Genomic DNA, 16940 nt, shown 5'->3' on the forward strand with positions numbered 1-16940 from the left:
GTACAATGAAACCCGAAACACAAACAAAATTTCTGTTCTCAAAGCCACTGGATGCTTCTTTGGGCCATCTTGTGAGTACAGACATAGGATTGGGGGCCACAATGGGTATATTTCTGAACATGGGAAGAACAGGAATATCCATTATGGGGTGCAAGTCTTCATTCATATGTGTGCTGAAAAAAAACCTGTCTTTAAAATGACACATTGGCTAAAAAAATGAAAACCCTAATTGTTTCCTTCTGCATTGCTAACATTCATTCAAAAACTGAGGGGTAAAAGCAGTGCACCCCTAGATGAATTCGTTAAAGGGTCTAGTTTTCAAAATGGGGTAATTTCAAAATACTCATGTCACCGCTCAGTGAATACATTAAGAGGTGTATTTTTTTAAATGGGGTGATTTGTGGGGGCATCTATCTTTCTGACACCCACGAGCCTTTGCAATCGTGGCTTGGTGTAGAAAAACAAAATGTTACCTCAAAATTTTAATAATTAAAGTTAAAGTTGAACATCTTCTAAATTACTCAAAAAAAACTTACATGTTTTTCAAATGTGCTTCCAGAATAAAGCAAACAGATGGAAATATATCTCTTCAAAATCTGTACAGTAGGTTTGCCCATATTTGATATAGTACAGTAGAAAATATGAAAAAAAAATTGATTTAAAAAGAAAAATTTCTGCCATTTTGGTGTTTTTAATAAATATACACAAAGTCTATTGCTCTATTTTTATCACCTAAATGAAATACAATATGGGTCGAAAAAACAATGTCAGAATTATTTGGATATGCAAAACCTTCACATAATTATCCTATGTTAGAGTGACACATATTAGATTTCCAAAATTTGGCCTGGTCATTAAGGCGCAAACAGGCTTTGTCACTTGGGGTTAAGAGACGGAGCACGGAATCTGGTAAACAGCAGTAAGCTACAGATGAATCAGTGGTATATCCAATTTAACTAGAATCAGCGATATATTCACTTGAACTCGACACACAGTTTCAGAGCATTACGACACAGTTTGGAACACTGTGTAGCAGTGTTGACTTTGCTCTTTGACAACATTGTTTCATTGTGGCAGCCTTTGCAGGAACAAGTCTCAGTCTCTAGCACAAGTACAGGCCAGTTGGAAATGATCAAGCTTCTAATATATTCACAGCCACTTAGTTACGTTACAGGCCACTTAAGTTACACGCAGTCTCTTGAACCTCTCAGGCCTCTTGTGGCTCCATGGACACTTAGCACGTTACTCCGTGTTTAACACTCAGTCCTTGTGGTGGAGAGCTTTCTCTCTTTCAGCAACACAGTGGTATATGACCGGAGCTACTGTACCACAGCTTCTGCAGTCCGATTGTCCAAACACTGGGTCTTCCAGACAGGAGGCTCCACAGAATCTCTCAAAGCTCACACAGTGCAGCTTATTCCAATATCTCTACGCAGGCTACCAGGGTTTTCTTGAGCATGCCAACCTTGCACCGCCTCATCACACTTGTGCACCTCACCTCCGTAGCTACACAAAAAGAACTTGCATGCTACACCCCATCTTTTATACTTCACTCAATAACACCTTGGGGGGCACAACATATCCTCTCATTTGTCCACTGACATATAAGTCCCAACCAGCATGTTGACTCGGTGCTTTATGCTTTCAAATAGTCACTGGGTCTGGGTTCAAGACCTCACAAAAACATCCGCATCGCCCATGACAGAGACTGCTGCAAATATCCAACTGCACAATTAAGCATAAACAGTATAAGCTATACTCTAACCATCAGTTCCTCAGTGTAGAGGTACAAAGGAGGGACAGCACTTTGGGAGACAATATAAGTAGTGGAGGGAAGGAGGGAGATCTTTGAATTCTCAAATGATCCACCGCGGTGGAGAGCGACATGTGGAGAAAGGTGAACCCCCCATATGTGTAATATGGGGGTCAAAAGCAGTTAGGGTATGGCCCAATGCGCTCAGACTAGAAAGCCCAGAGAAGAAAAGAAGATACTCACTTCGAAAGGGGGGAGAAAACACTGTGCTGAGGATAGGCCCGGTGAGACTCCACCCTAGATGGTCCAAGGTCATCGTATACAGTCAAGTACCAACGTCCACAGGAGTATAAAATTTCAGTTTATTGAGGATACAATCAATATAAGCCCAGTATATATACTCCAGCGGACGTTGGTACTTGACTGCATACAACGACCTGGGACCATCTAGGGTGGGGTCTCACCGGGCCTATCCTTAGCACAGTGTTTTCTTCCCCCCCCCCCTTTCTAAGGGAGGACCTTCTTTTCTTCTCTGGGCTTTGCAGTCTGAGCACATTGGGCCATACCCTAATATCAGTTCCTCAATAAACAGTTACAATACAGTTATATCACTCTATCTCTGCGGCATGTATCCTATAACACTATGGCATATGCATAATAAACATTATTTATTAATGCCATTTCTCCTAATAACCCTAGTGTCTATAACACCTTTGTAATATACTTTACTCTCCCTCACTAGTTAGCTCTAACACATGTACAGTGTACCGGGTAAACACACAGCATTTATAGCGTGACCTCAAGTATTTATTAGCATTACTGGATTTTACTCTGGAACTATAATATTTTCCTAACCAACAGCATTCTACAGTTTTCCTAAATCAAAGGTGTAACTAAAGACTGAGCCAGGTACAACCCCACAGTGATCCCTTGTCTACTAATTAGTTGGCCTTGTAAGCTTAAAACAGACATTAAAGGGGTTTTCTGCCCTTTTTTCCTTGTCCATCCACTGATCATCTTGTCTGCTGTCAGTGCAATGGGCCGGACATTGGGAGGAAGTGGGGGCAGCGGGTTCAATTCCATTCAAATCAATGTGAGCGCCGCACTGCTATTCCACTTCCTGCTTCTCTCCTGGTTAGGACTGGATGTGACGCCGTCACCGGGAAAGAAGAAGAAAGTAGAGTAGCAATGCGGCACTTTCATTGATTACAATGGAAGGAAAGCCAGCACTTCCACTTCCTGTGCTGACCACTAATGACAGCATCCGGCCTGCTGCAGTAACAGTGGGCCAGACGATCAGCTAATTGACGGGGATCCTGAGTGGCAGACCCTATCCAAAGTAGAAAAAAAGTCAGAAAACCACTTTAACTACCATGCTGTGTGTCCAATTGCAGGGATCAGCCCTATTCTCATTTGCACAACGAAGGACTAGAAGCAATGGATGAAACTGAAAGGGAGGAGACACAAATTAGATATTAGAAAAAACTTTCTGACAGTGAGGATGATCAATGAGTGGAACAGGTTACCACAGGAGGTGGTGACTTCTCCTTCAATAGAAGTCTTCAAACAGAAGCTGGACAGACATCTGTCTGGGATGATTTAGTAAATCCTGCACTGAGCAGGGGGTTGGACCAGATGACCCTGGAGGTCCCTTCCAACTCTACCATTCTATGATTCTATAATACAAACTGTGTGCTGCATTAAAACTAACTGCTAAACTGTGTCCCTGCTAGAGACTGTAACAGTGAAGCTTTCTATCTTCTAAAGACCGTAACTACCAAGCTTAATGCCACTGTTTGTAACCACAACGCCCCAGCTGGGGTAAAGTTCTTTTCAATTGAACTGTACTGTGTCCGCCTCGATTGCGGCACTATCCTCAAGCGGAGTAATGTATCAGGGTCAAGGGCTGCACACTAAGACTGACCCTCTTACACACTGACTGACAAGAATCTTACTGGAGCGGATTTCTTGTCCATAGCCTTCTAAATTGTGAACCCAGGACATACTAGACCACTGCAGATTGCAAAGAAGCTGAACTGCTTCCCTAATTTTCCTAACCTGGTATCAGACCTCATGCTGACCCCACCCCCCCTTCAGCCTCTCCATAATACTTTTGGGGCTGATGACCTATGTGACTCATTAGGATCTTGGAGAATTGGCACACACTGCTGAGCTGTGTGGGATATCACAAGTAATGATGATATTAATAAGATTGCCAGGTCTGTAATTTTATTCTCATACCGACACCTTCAGCAAATCACCCGCCTCCATCTCTTCTCCAATTCCTATACCAACAACACTGTCATAAATCAGATCTTAAACTACTCCCTGTCTTCTCTCCTACTAATGACTTCATGGGGTGATCTGTGGAATGCAATAAAACATTTACACAAATTAAGAAACAAGGTGCAGGCTACAGAGTGTGAATGTGGAGGGCGGACGGCTCCTGTAACGTTCTAGAACGGATTTAAAAAGAGCGGAGTTATACCCTCCTCCTTAGTGCTCCCCTTCTATTAGCTCCATCTCTTGACATTCAAGATATATCTGGCTGATGTATTATACAATATACATCTCTTGTGGGAAACCCCCCCGTCAGGGCAGCAGATGTGCATCAGTTCTCCCTCTAAACCGATTTGGCTTAGGGTTAGATCTGAGGGCAGCACCTGCGGGTTTCTGGTTTACACCCATTAATCCCACCAATTAGGATCTGGTCTTTGCTGAGGGGAACTCCAGACTGTTACTCAGGAATTAAAGTTGGTTAAGAGGTAGTTGATGCAACTTGGTCAGGTTTACCGTAACATGGTGAGGTCGTGAACAGAGATGTGGTAAAAAAAATCAGAACTGTCAAGGCACTTTTACATGGACCTATGATCGCAAATGAACATTCGCCCAATGCACCATCGTCAGGCCATGTAAATCTATGCCTTCAGCCAATCAATGAGCAAGCAATTGCTTGTTCACCGGCTGATTTGAAAAAAAAAATCATTGCTGTCAGCAGCACATCTCCCCATGTGAAAGGGGAATGTGCTGCCAACAATGATGAAACTGTATTGGGAATGAATGTTGAATTAACGATTGTTTCTCACCGATCTTGAGAACTGGGGTCCTGGTGTCTACTTCTTCTGTCCTACAGGCATGCATCTCTCACCCACATGTGATGTCAGACTGAATGATGGCTGCCACTCCGTTCATTATTGGTTCAAAATGGTTTTATTTAGAGTCTGCAATAGAGTCAAAATATTAGAAATATTATTTAAATTGATATTCCACTGAAGGCCAGGCAACCATCTATGATGCACAGGTACCAAGGAATTGAGTAGACTCATTGCATAGGCATTTCCGAGCAATAAACCCATAAACTAGATAATAAAATGTAGACATAGGAAAAAATTGAGGCAAAAAAAGGGGAGGTTGGAGGGTGAACGATCAGTGCCTGAAAGATGAAGTTAATTCAAGCAGTTGACACTAAGAAAGTCAAGGAGGCAAAGACCTGTTTAACACCTCTACAATCTGTGGTCTCCACTCCAATCATTTAACCCTTTCCAATCTACTGTCTGACCTCTGAAGACATTATGATTTAAGGCTGTACAGCTCCGATGTTGGAAGACGTCCGTCGGGGTTCTATTACTGTATACTGCCAGCCTCTCTGCTGTCGGAGCCTATCCAACGTGTCACCTCATGCAGTACTGGCTTTAGCCAGCAGATAGCGCCGTTGTATAATGGCAGAAAAAGAGTAAGCCCCCTAGGAAAAACAGGATACAAATTGGATTGGAAAGGGTTAAGGAATATAGCTGAATGCTTGTACTTATCCACCACTGGCAGTTCTATTGAAAATCAATGGAGTAACACGGCACATGCGTAGCCATCGCTCCATTCAATCTCTTTCTCAGTGTTGAGGGTGCAACGAGTTTCCAATGAGAAGGGGGGCAGACATGGGGCCACCATTCTCAGGATCGGCTGAGACCCCACCAATCAAACTTTTATCACCTACCTTATGGATCGGTAATAAAAGTCTATCTTCGTACAAGCTTTTTAGCTTCATTACAATTATATGGAGATACCAAATGTGTGTATTTTTATGTCTATTATTACTTCTATTCAATAAAACTATTTTAACCCCTTAAAGGGGTTGTCTCGCGAAATCAAGTGGGGTTATACACTTCTGTATGGCCATATTAATGCACTTTGTAATATACATCGTGCATTAAATATGAGCCATACAGAAGTTATTCACTTACCTGCTCCGTTGCTAGCGTCCCCGTCGCCATGGTTCCGTCTAATTTCGGTGTCTTCTTGCTTTTTTAGACGCGCTTGCGCAGATGGGTCTTCTTCCTTCGGCTCAGCTCGGCAGCATCTGCGTTTTGGCTCCGCCCCCTTGTACGCATCATCGCGTAGCTCCGCCCCATGACGTGTGCCGGTTCCAGCCTCCTGATTGGCTGGAATCGGCACGTGACAGGGGCGGAGCTACGTGATGACGCGTACAAGGGGGCGGAGCCAAAACGCAGATGCTGCCGAGCTGAGCCGAAGGGAGAAGACCCATCTGCGCAAGCGCGTCTAAAAAAGCAAGAAGACACCGAAATTAGACGGATCCATGGCGACGGGGACGCTAGCAACGGAGCAGGTAAGTGAATAACTTCTGTATGGCTCATATTTAATGCACAATGTACATTACAAAGTGCATTAATATGGCCATACAGAAGTGTATAACCCCACTTGATTTCGCGAGACAACCCCTTTTAAGGACACATCCGGTGACTTCCTGTGAATTTAAGGACACAATGATTTTAGGGGATTTTCATCTCTGCTTTTTCAAAAGCCATAGTTTTTCCATTTTCCAGGAAAATTGAGAGCTTGTTCATTGCATGAGGAGCTATTGTCTTTTGAAGTACATATATAACATTTATAAATTTGTGGAAGGGGGGGGGGGGGCAGAGTGAAAAATCAGTTCTGACCCTGTTTTTTTTTATGGCATTAATTATGCGGTATAAATGAAATGATAGCTTTTTTCTGTGGGTAGGTATGATGATTATGACAATACCACAATTATTTTTTTTTAGGTTTTACACTATTTCACAATAAAAACTCCTTTTTGGGAAAATAGTTTTTTTTTGCCATTGCGGCATTTAGAAACCTGTAATTTTTTAATTTTTCCAATCGCTTTTATTGCATTTTATGGGAAGACAAAATGAGCAAAAAAAAAGCATTTTGGCTCAGATTTGTTTGTACTTTTTTTTAGGTGTTGGATATGCAGGATAAAAGGTGTGTTCAAGTTATTGTGCAGGTTATTATGGATGCAACAACACCAAACATATTTTTTTCTAAAACAAAATATTAGAAAAGTGAGCAAAAGTTTTTTTACATAGATTTTTTTAAAACTTTTTTCTATGTGTTGAACCTGAGATCTTATGATTGCTCAGATAATACATGGCATTAATTATGTACAGTTGTGTATTATTTCGATTCTTTTACATCAGAAGCTATTGACGGGTGTCCAGTTGCCATGGCCCTCGGTGATTGGCTGGTGGAGGGCCAAGTACGTCACAGAGGGAGCCCCCTTCCTCTGTTAACCTTGTACATGCTGCGATTAACATTAATAGTAGCGCGAAAGGTGTTAATCGTAGGGATTGCTGTTCTTTGCGATTCTTGCCATTACAGCTGGACCCCGGCTGTCAGTCATAGCCGGCTTGCCCTGCTAATGGCATTTCGCAGGAACCTCTTCACTACCATGACGTACAACATGTATGTCATGGGGTGGGAAGGGGTTGATTAAAAAATGTGGTTTTGCTGGGCCTAATATGGACTTATAAATTGTAAGAAAAAACAGACTAGATGAGAATGTTATAAAGGCTGAGCAGTCATATCATGTAGATCATGGCACTGTGCCCTAGTAATTCTGCTTATGCACATCTCTTATGGCCAAATACCGCTTCAAAGTATTCACCTGATGCTGTTCCAACAGGGGGTATCACTTGCACATGTCACTGAATGGCACTTGGAGGCGGACTGCTCCTATGCCTAGAATAGATCGCTTGTATTTTTATTAATGTGACAATTAGTTCCCATGAATGCTGATTAGATATAGCATTAACTTAATAGAAATCGTGTATCGTGGTTAACGCACTAGTTGGTTTGCCCTTCAAGCGAATCCTTTAAAGGAGCTTGGCTAACTTAAATGACTTCAAGTCTCCAGGTCCAGATGAATTACATCCTAGGATACTAAAGGGAAGCAGCAGAGGTAATTTCTAAACCACTTGCCGTAATCTTTGAAATTCCTGGAGAACAGGTGAGGTCCCAGAAGATTGGAGAAGAGCAAATATTGTCCCCATCTTCAAAAGAAAGATTAAGGTGGTTCCAGGAAACTACAGGCCTGTGAGCCTGACTTCTATACCGGGAAAGATCTTTGAACAATATTATTAAACAGCATGTATGCAAGTATTTGGATGAAAATGGAGTAATTAACCAGAGCCAGCATGGGTTTGTAACAAACAAGTCATGCCAGACGAATCTAATTTCCTTCTATGACAGGCTTGATCAGGAAAATGCGGTAGATATAGTAGGTCTTGACTTTAGTAAAGCATTTGACAAAGTATCTCATACCATCCTTATTGAAAAAATGACCAAATATGAGATTTGCAAGGCAACTGTTAGGCTAGTTTCACACAGGTGATCGCGATTTTGCCGCGAGAAAATCGCGCCAAAACTCCTTTTTTTATTCCCGCGATTTTTGAGCATCAGCTATGCTTTTTCTTGAGAATAATCTTGCATAGCATTGCTGCTGCTCGTGATAAAATCATGCATCTTTTTATTGCGAAAGTCAATGGGACTTTCTAATCTTAAAGACGCATTGCACGAAAATTGCAAGTTTCATGTGTTGCGATGTGATAAAAAGGATGGAAACATGGGCGATATAAAAATAAAATTAAAAAAATCGTACATTGCAGAAAAACAGGGCATGCCACGATTTTTTTTCTCGCAATATCGCATCAGTGAAAACATGGCTAGTGTGAAGGAATATCTGTAGGGCTGTCACAGAGGGATCAGCCCATTTCTCATTTGCACTAGGAAGGACTAGAAGCAATGGGATGAAACTGAAAGGGAGGAGACACAAATCAGAAATTAGAAAAAAACTTTTTGACAGTGAGGGTGATCAATGAGTGGAACAGGTTACCATGCGAGGGGTGAGTTCTCCTTCAATAGAAGTGTTCAAACAAAGGCCGGACAAACATCTGTCTGGGATGATTTAGTGATCCTGCATTGAGTAGTGGGTTGCACCTGATGACCCTGGAGGGTCATGTGCTGAGAGACAAGCATAAGTATGCTTGTCATGAGCGACACAAAATAATGTATTAAGAGATGCATACAGTCTAGATCACGTGAGGTAATTATCCCCCGCTGCTCTTCCTTAGTCAGACCTAATCTGGAATACTGTATCTAGTTCTGGGCACCCCACTTTAAAAAAGACATAGACAAACTGAGTAAGTTCAGAGAAGAGTTACCAAGATGGTGAGCGGTCTGCAAATCATGTCCTATGAGGAACGGTTAAAGGATCTGGGAATGTTTAGCTTGCAGAAGAGAAGGCTGAAAGGAGACTTTATAGCGGTCTACAAATATCTGAAGGGTTGTCAAGTCGCAGAGGGATCAGCCCTATTCTCATTTGCACAAGGAAAGACTAGAAGCAATGAGATGAAACTGAAATGGAGAAGACACAAATTAGATATTAGAAAAAACTTTCTGATAGTGAGGGTGATCAATGAGTGGAACAGGTTACCAGGGGAGGTGGTGAGTTCTCCTTCAATGGAAGTGTTCAAACAAAGGCTAGACAAATATCTGTCTGGGATGATTTAGTAAATCCTGCACTGAGCAGGGGGTTGGACCCGATGACCCCGCAGGTCCCTTCCAACTCTACCATTTTATGATTGTATGATTCTAATTGCATCATTATAAGCAAAAGTGGGACAATGACTTTAACACAAAACTGCCACCCAACTCTAACAGCAGAGATCAGGTAAGAGCTGATCTTTCACATTTAAAGGGGTATCCCCAACTTGGCTTTTCATAGCAAGGATAGGAAGCCACTAACTACAAAAACAGAAAAGCGCTTCAGCACAGCGCTGTTTCTGTAGCTCCAATTAAAATTAATGGGAACAATGGAAACAGCATAGCACAGCACACTACGCTGTTTCCGTAACTCAGGGAGTTACGTAAAAGCCTAGTACGCTGTGCTACTCTGTTTCTGTAGCTCTTAGTCACTTCAATGGGAGCTACAGAAACAACGCTGCTCTGAAGCACTCAGCTGGATGTTGTTGTCAGTGGCCAGCATGGGAAGCGCGTGCACTGACTTCACTCCTATTGAAATCAATGGGAGAGTGGCGCTGCTCTTTCACTTCTACACTGTGCTCCAAGACTGGATGCGATATTCTGACAGGACAGGATCCGGAAGTGGAGTGCAGTGTAGTATGGAGTAGATGAAGCTGTGACTTCTTCATTACTTACCAGGCACAGCTCCATGCATTTTATAGTGGCTGTGCCTGTTTCTGCAGCTCAGTGCCACTTACTGGAATGGGACTGATCTGCAGTAAGCAGGAGTACCAGTCACAGCCACTACAAAATTTACGAAGCTATGCCTGGCAAGTAATGAAGGGATGGAGGTGTTGGGGGATGTGGGGGTGACAAAAAGATTTTCCGCACTGGGTATCACCTGACCTTGCTACACCACTGGTAGGAACAGCTCCAGTAGAATATGCTAGGAGTAACTAAATGCCCATTCACATCAGCACTCTGGTTTCTGTTCCATTCGGGGAGGAAAATGGCAAAACTGAACTGTCGTGTGACGGAACTGAACTGCCCCATTGACTATATTGGGACTCACAATTATTAAATTCATCTGTTAGCATGTTTTTGGAGAGTGGGAGGAAATCGGAAAACCCACAGGAAACCCACAAAAGCACAGGAAGAACATACAAACTCCATGCAGATGCTGTCTAGTTGGATTTGAACCTAGGACTCCATCGCCGTAAGGCTTTAAAAATGCCTGGTGCTCTATGGAGCACTGACAGAGCGGAAGGACACAGATACAGTCAAATTAAAAGTGCCAGGAAATAGTCAAAGATGTAAGCATACGCCTGGGGATAGTAAAGCTACTGGTCCCTATCACGGTTTAGCAGTTGATAATAGGCCTTATGGAAATATAACTAATAGTGATGAGCGAGCATACTCGCTAAGGGCAATTGCTCGAGTGAGCATTGCCCTTAGCGAGTACCTGCCCGCTCGAGAGACAAGGTTCGGGTGCCGGCGGCGGGTGGGGAGCGGCAGGGGAGAGCGGGGAGGAATGGAGGGAAGATCTCTCTCTCCCTCTCTTCCCCCCGCTCCCCCATGCTGACTGCCGCAACTCACCTCTCCCCCGCACCGGCACCCGAACCTTGTCTCTCGATCGGGCAGGTGAGTACCTCGAGCAATTGCCCTTAGCGAGTATGCTCGCTCATCTCTAATAGCTAACCCATGTGACTCACTGGTTCCATAATGAGTTCTGCCGAAGCATCTTGCCTCATCCGAACCCTACAAGTTAACAATGTAGGCACGGAATGCCCATGTGCAATATGTGGGACGGTCCTCCCTCCCACTGTATCAGTTCAAGAAAAACAGATGTAGCCCCAGCAAACATTCAGTGTTCCATATTACCCCAATAATGACATACAGAGAAATGGCCCCTGATTACAGCTGAGTCTATCTCAAGCTGTTTTTCTTGGACATATTAAAACTGTCTTCTATTAGGAACCACAGTGTGATATAGAGACTGGTAGGCTGTCAGCCATTTTGTTACGTGTGTCAGGCCTGGCTACACTGTCATCCATTTTGTGACGTTTCTCAGGAAAATCATTCATCGAGGAGCTGGTTTCTCATAGCCGCTCCAGCTCCAAGATTCAAATTAGGGAAAAAAATCTTTTACTAATGATTATTGGTCATGTGAAGGTCCTGACCCGATGTGAATTATATTTTTGGAATCCGATGAGCCAGCTGAATAAAACACATCTAAACTCATTGAAATACGAGCCCCAAAACACCCCCAAATGGCGTATCTGCGTACCTGGTTTAAGTTGATGCGTCACGTTTGATATCGCTGAGTAGATAAAATCATGACCGAAATTATGCTAGGCATATATTCCCGATCGGAGGATCTCCTGCGGAGATATGGCCGAAATGGGGAATTATGGTTTTCACAGGTATGTATGCATTTACCCCACCCTTCTCTGAATGAGCTTAGAGGGGGCAGGGGAGAGGTGTGTTCTGGGAAAACTTTAAAAACTTGGGGGTCAGAGAGGCCGTGTGTCAGACCTTTGGAGATATGCCACAGCATAAGGACTTTCCTGTTTTTCTTTCAGTGACTCCGCACAATCAGAACCTTGGGTTGAACATCCCAAATCTGGTATTTTGTTGTATCTCCTCCTGGTTTTATTTTAGGTACTGACTGTTGTGTATACCTGTAAACCTTATCTCCACTGTAACATCTTTTTCTGCTTTTTCTGTATATGTTTGTGTATATACATATATCTATCTATATATATATATATGTGTGTGTATATATATGTATATATCTCAATATTTAGCATCGCTAGTCTTTTTTTTAGAATAAATCTGCAATTTATTAGTCAAACTTTGTCCATTTTATACAAACCATAACGCTGAAGATTGTGTTAATAATTCATAAGTGTGAGTTCTAGCTTACCTGGGAAACAATACCCGCACACAGCGAGTCTGTGTAGGTATTGTAGAGTGCTGGAGCCATTAGACCAGATCAGGTGGTGATTTGAGCTTTCGCTTTCAATGCATGCAGGAAATCTGGGTACAAATCCATCTGTATTCTAACGACTCCGCACTTGCAATTCCGCTCGAGTGATCGATCAAGGCTTTGCCGTGAGTGTTCATAGCAGTGAGAGTACTCGGAATAGTCGATATGTGATAATTGGTGATAGAAGCGGGATCGATTGGGGTCTCCCCATCTCTCCCATCCGGGATACACTGGACCACTTGCATCCTTGCAGTAAAGGTTGTGCTCACCTGACTAATGTGCTCGGCCCATTTACTTGACCATAAGAAGAATAGAGTATTCAACTATTGTCTGTCCCGGCTCTGTCATTTTGTGAAGAATTTCAGCAAATGGAGAGTATTTATGCAGCTCGATGTCAGCACGATGGACTTTGCTAGATATGGTGGACTCTGTTGAGAACGTTGCTTGGCTGTGGCCATGTAATGCATCTGGATCCATGGGCCAGCATCTATAGCTGCACCAGGGCTGGCTCCCTTTGCCCTTCATGAGCAGATGGCAAAGTAACATGGAGGCTAAAGTAGCTTTGATGTAGAGGACTGCTGCTCTTGAGAAATTGCAAGTCTCTTCCCTTGGTCGGATCTGATGCAGATACTACTACAGATGATGGCTCAACTCCTATGGAATCTGCTTGATGTTCCTGATGCACCTCTTGGTATCTGGCTTCTGCTTCTGGGTAGTTTGTATTATGAAAAAATATAAGAGAATATTATGTACAGTCTACATCAAAATCCACAGTCTGTTGCCCTTTAGCTTACCTCAAACTTTAAAGGGGTATACCAGTGACACTAAGGTATCCTCTATCCGCATGACTCAACTATTTTCTGCATTCCCATTAAAAATTAATGGAACAGGGACCAAGCATGCGCACTGATACTTCATTTTGCCAGTCTCTAGGGAAAAACAGTACCCTGGTTCTGACGATTTAAAGGGGACCAAGCAGTTGGAAACCCACCGATTAGCTAATTATTCCCTATCTGGTGATTGGCATTACTTAGAAGGGTTCTGTCATAAAAAAAAAAATCTATACTTACCTATTCCTCCCCAATCAGGCTGCTTACCGCATTTTCTCCTCGCCGATCTTCTTGTCTCCTGCAGTCCCCTGGGTCACCTGACCGCAAGCCGGATGATTCTTCTTTGGGTAACGAAGCTGCCATTCTCGGCAGTTTCCTTCCTTCAGGTCAATGTACACTATGTCACTAGTGACTAGCAAGGAATGCCAAGCTATTGCCGAGACTGCGCATGCATGCTGTCACGAGACAATAGTATATGAACACTCGCGGGGAGTTTCGACGTTAGCTTGGCATTCCACTAGTGAATGTTGTGTCACTAGTGACGTAACCTACGCTGACCTGCTGGAAGGAGACTCCTGAGAATGGACACTTAAAAACAGGAGCAAGAGGACCCAGCTGGCTTGCGGTTATGTGACCCGGGAGACTGCAGGAGCCAGGAGAAGATCATCGGGGAGAAGATGTGGTAAAAAGACTGCCTGGGGTAGAATAGGTAAGTATTGATTTTTTTTCTTATAATGACAAAACCCCTTTAATGTCACCCGAATAACCCCTTAAAGGTGCTCTCTAGGATATGTATATTTTTATTTAGCCCTCGTATCCTTGAAAAATAAAAGGGCTTTGCAATACCATGTTTGTAAAAAAATGAAATTGCGTCCCTAAACCGAGTGCTGCTGCATATAAATATGGCAGCGGTGCACAAGTCCACACATGCCCACACCTCCCCCACAGTCTGTGCAATGCACAAACAGGGAGGCTTTCATTGCAGGTCCTGAGTCACATATGTTCCATACTGATTTTCAGAACTTCACAGAGAAGAAAGCAATTGCACTCAAACTGTACCCAAATTGCATTGGTTTGAGCTCGCTACAATTGCTATTTACATGCGTTTTTAGCATTTTATTTATTTTGCCTCAGTTCTCTATTTTTATTTTCACTGCAAATATATATTCAGTGCTTACTTATATTATTATTCTCTCATAGATGGAGCATAGGGAAATATGTTAGAATTGGTGGTATATATGTATGTATATATATATTATATATATATATACTAGCTGATATACCCGGCTTCGCCCGAGTTAATTTGGTACTGGTGTTTATCTGGTGTTCACACGGAAAAGCTTATGAAGTCATGGATACTGAGGAAAAAAAATATGTTCACCATTTTGCATAGTTCTCTGCGTTACCCAGGAAACACCACGGGGAGGTAACCATACCTTTATATAAAATGACATCAGGAAGTGAGAGAATTAGATTACGTACATAAAATTTGGACACTAATTCTTTTGCGCTTAGAATTGAATAATGGAGTTGGGACCCATTAGCTTTTCCTATTTATGACATATTCAATGCTTGTGCCAAATTTCACGTTTCTATGACATCGGAAAGTGAGAAAATTACATTCCGCACGTAAAATTTGGACGCTAATTCTTTTGCGCATAGAATTGAATAATCGAGTTGGGACCCATTAGCTTTTCCTATTTATGACATAATCAATGCTCGTGCCAAATTTCCCGTTTCTATGACACCGGAAAGTGAAAAAATTACATTTCGCACGTAAAATTTTGACGCCAATTCTTTTGCGCATAGAATTGAATAATCAAGTTGTTTATCACAGAGACGGGAAGTCTATATGTAAATTTTTCTTAAAAGCCCTTCACAGGTATAGACTAAAAGAATATAGTTTATTAGAAACTCTTAAAAACATATACGGGCTGACTAACAGTACTAACATACATTAACACAAAAAAGAGGAGAAGATATATTTCGGTGCAAGTTTGAATTATGCATCCAATGTCTCCAATGTAGATAATGGTCACAATAGCATGGTCAGTATAAGTGGATAACTTTAGTGCATATACAGAGTTCCTGCACTGAATGACTGGTGACAGTCGTATGTAGAGGTCGCAGAGAACTACGGCTCTGAATGACTGGTGAAGTCACAGAGAAATACGGCTCAACGCGTTTCTCCGCTCGCTTTAGAGCGGTTCATCAGGAGCCACAGATGTATATTTGACCAAAAAATCTTTAGTGGGATTAATAGCGTCAATCATTTAATTGACTAAGCTATCTTCCTCTTCTAGGATATATAATCAGTAGGATTAAATTGGCAATAAAGTGGGTTGTCTGCGGAGATGTATACCAACAGGTATATATATATATACCAGACACCGTTAGACAAAAAGCCAGCAGGGTCCGATGGTATAGTGGCTACGTTGGTAAAGAAGGAAGGAGGACTCGGATAAAGGACTTATGCACTGACAGTAGTCACAAGTCAGATGCGTGTTTAGATATGTCAGCTATAAGGATCCTGTATTTAGCGCTGTATACCTATCCTCCTACAAGTGTTGCAATGTTAGCAGCACTAATGTAGAATTTCTAGTATATGCACTGACATTAATAGAAAGTCAGGTGCATGTTCAGATAGGTCAGCTAAAGAGGATCCTGTATTTAAAGCTGCATACCTATCCTCCTACAAGTGTTGCAATGTCAGCAACACTAATGTAGAAATGCTAGACTCCTATCAAAAGTTCAGACAACCAATCTAATATTCAAGCAGGCAGCCAACAATAGGCTTCAACAAATTTTTCTGCTCAAACAATAGGTCCCCAAGATAAGGCTACCTAGTGTGCCAAACATAGAGTAAAATAACAAACAGATAAAGCCTGTGGCCCTGATGGTGAGCCACAGGTAAAATCTTTTGCGAATAGAATTGAATAATCGAGTTGGGACCCATTAGCTTTTCCTATGTATGACATAATCAATGCTCGTGCCAAATTTCACGTTTCTATGACACCGGAAAGTGAAAAAATTACATTCCGTACGTAAAATTTGGACGCTAATTCTTTTGCGCATAGAATTGAATAATCGAGTTGGGACCCATTAGCTTTTCCTATTTATGACATAATCAATGCTCGTGCCAAATTTTCCGTTTCTATGACACCAGAAAGTGAGAAAATTACATTCCGTACGTAAAATTTCGACACCAATTCTTTTGCGCTAGAATTGAATAATGGAGTTGGGACCCATTAACTTTTCCTATTTATGACATAATCAATGCTTGTGCCAAATTTCCTGTTTCTATGACACCGGAAAGGGAAGAAATTACATTCTGTACGTAAAATTTGGACGCTAATTCTTTTGCGCATAGAATTGAATAATTGAGTTGGGACCCATTAGCTTTTCCTATTTATGGCATAATCAATGCTCGTGCCAAATTTCCCGTTTCTATGACACCGGAAAGTGAAAAAATTACATTCCGCACGTAAAATTTTGACGCCAATTCTTTTGCGCATAGAATTGAATAATCGAGTTAGGACCTACGAACTTTTCCTATTTATGACATAATCAA

This window comes from Eleutherodactylus coqui, chromosome 2, assembly GCF_035609145.1.
Source record: "Eleutherodactylus coqui strain aEleCoq1 chromosome 2, aEleCoq1.hap1, whole genome shotgun sequence".
Taxonomy (NCBI): Eukaryota; Metazoa; Chordata; class Amphibia; order Anura; family Eleutherodactylidae; genus Eleutherodactylus; species Eleutherodactylus coqui.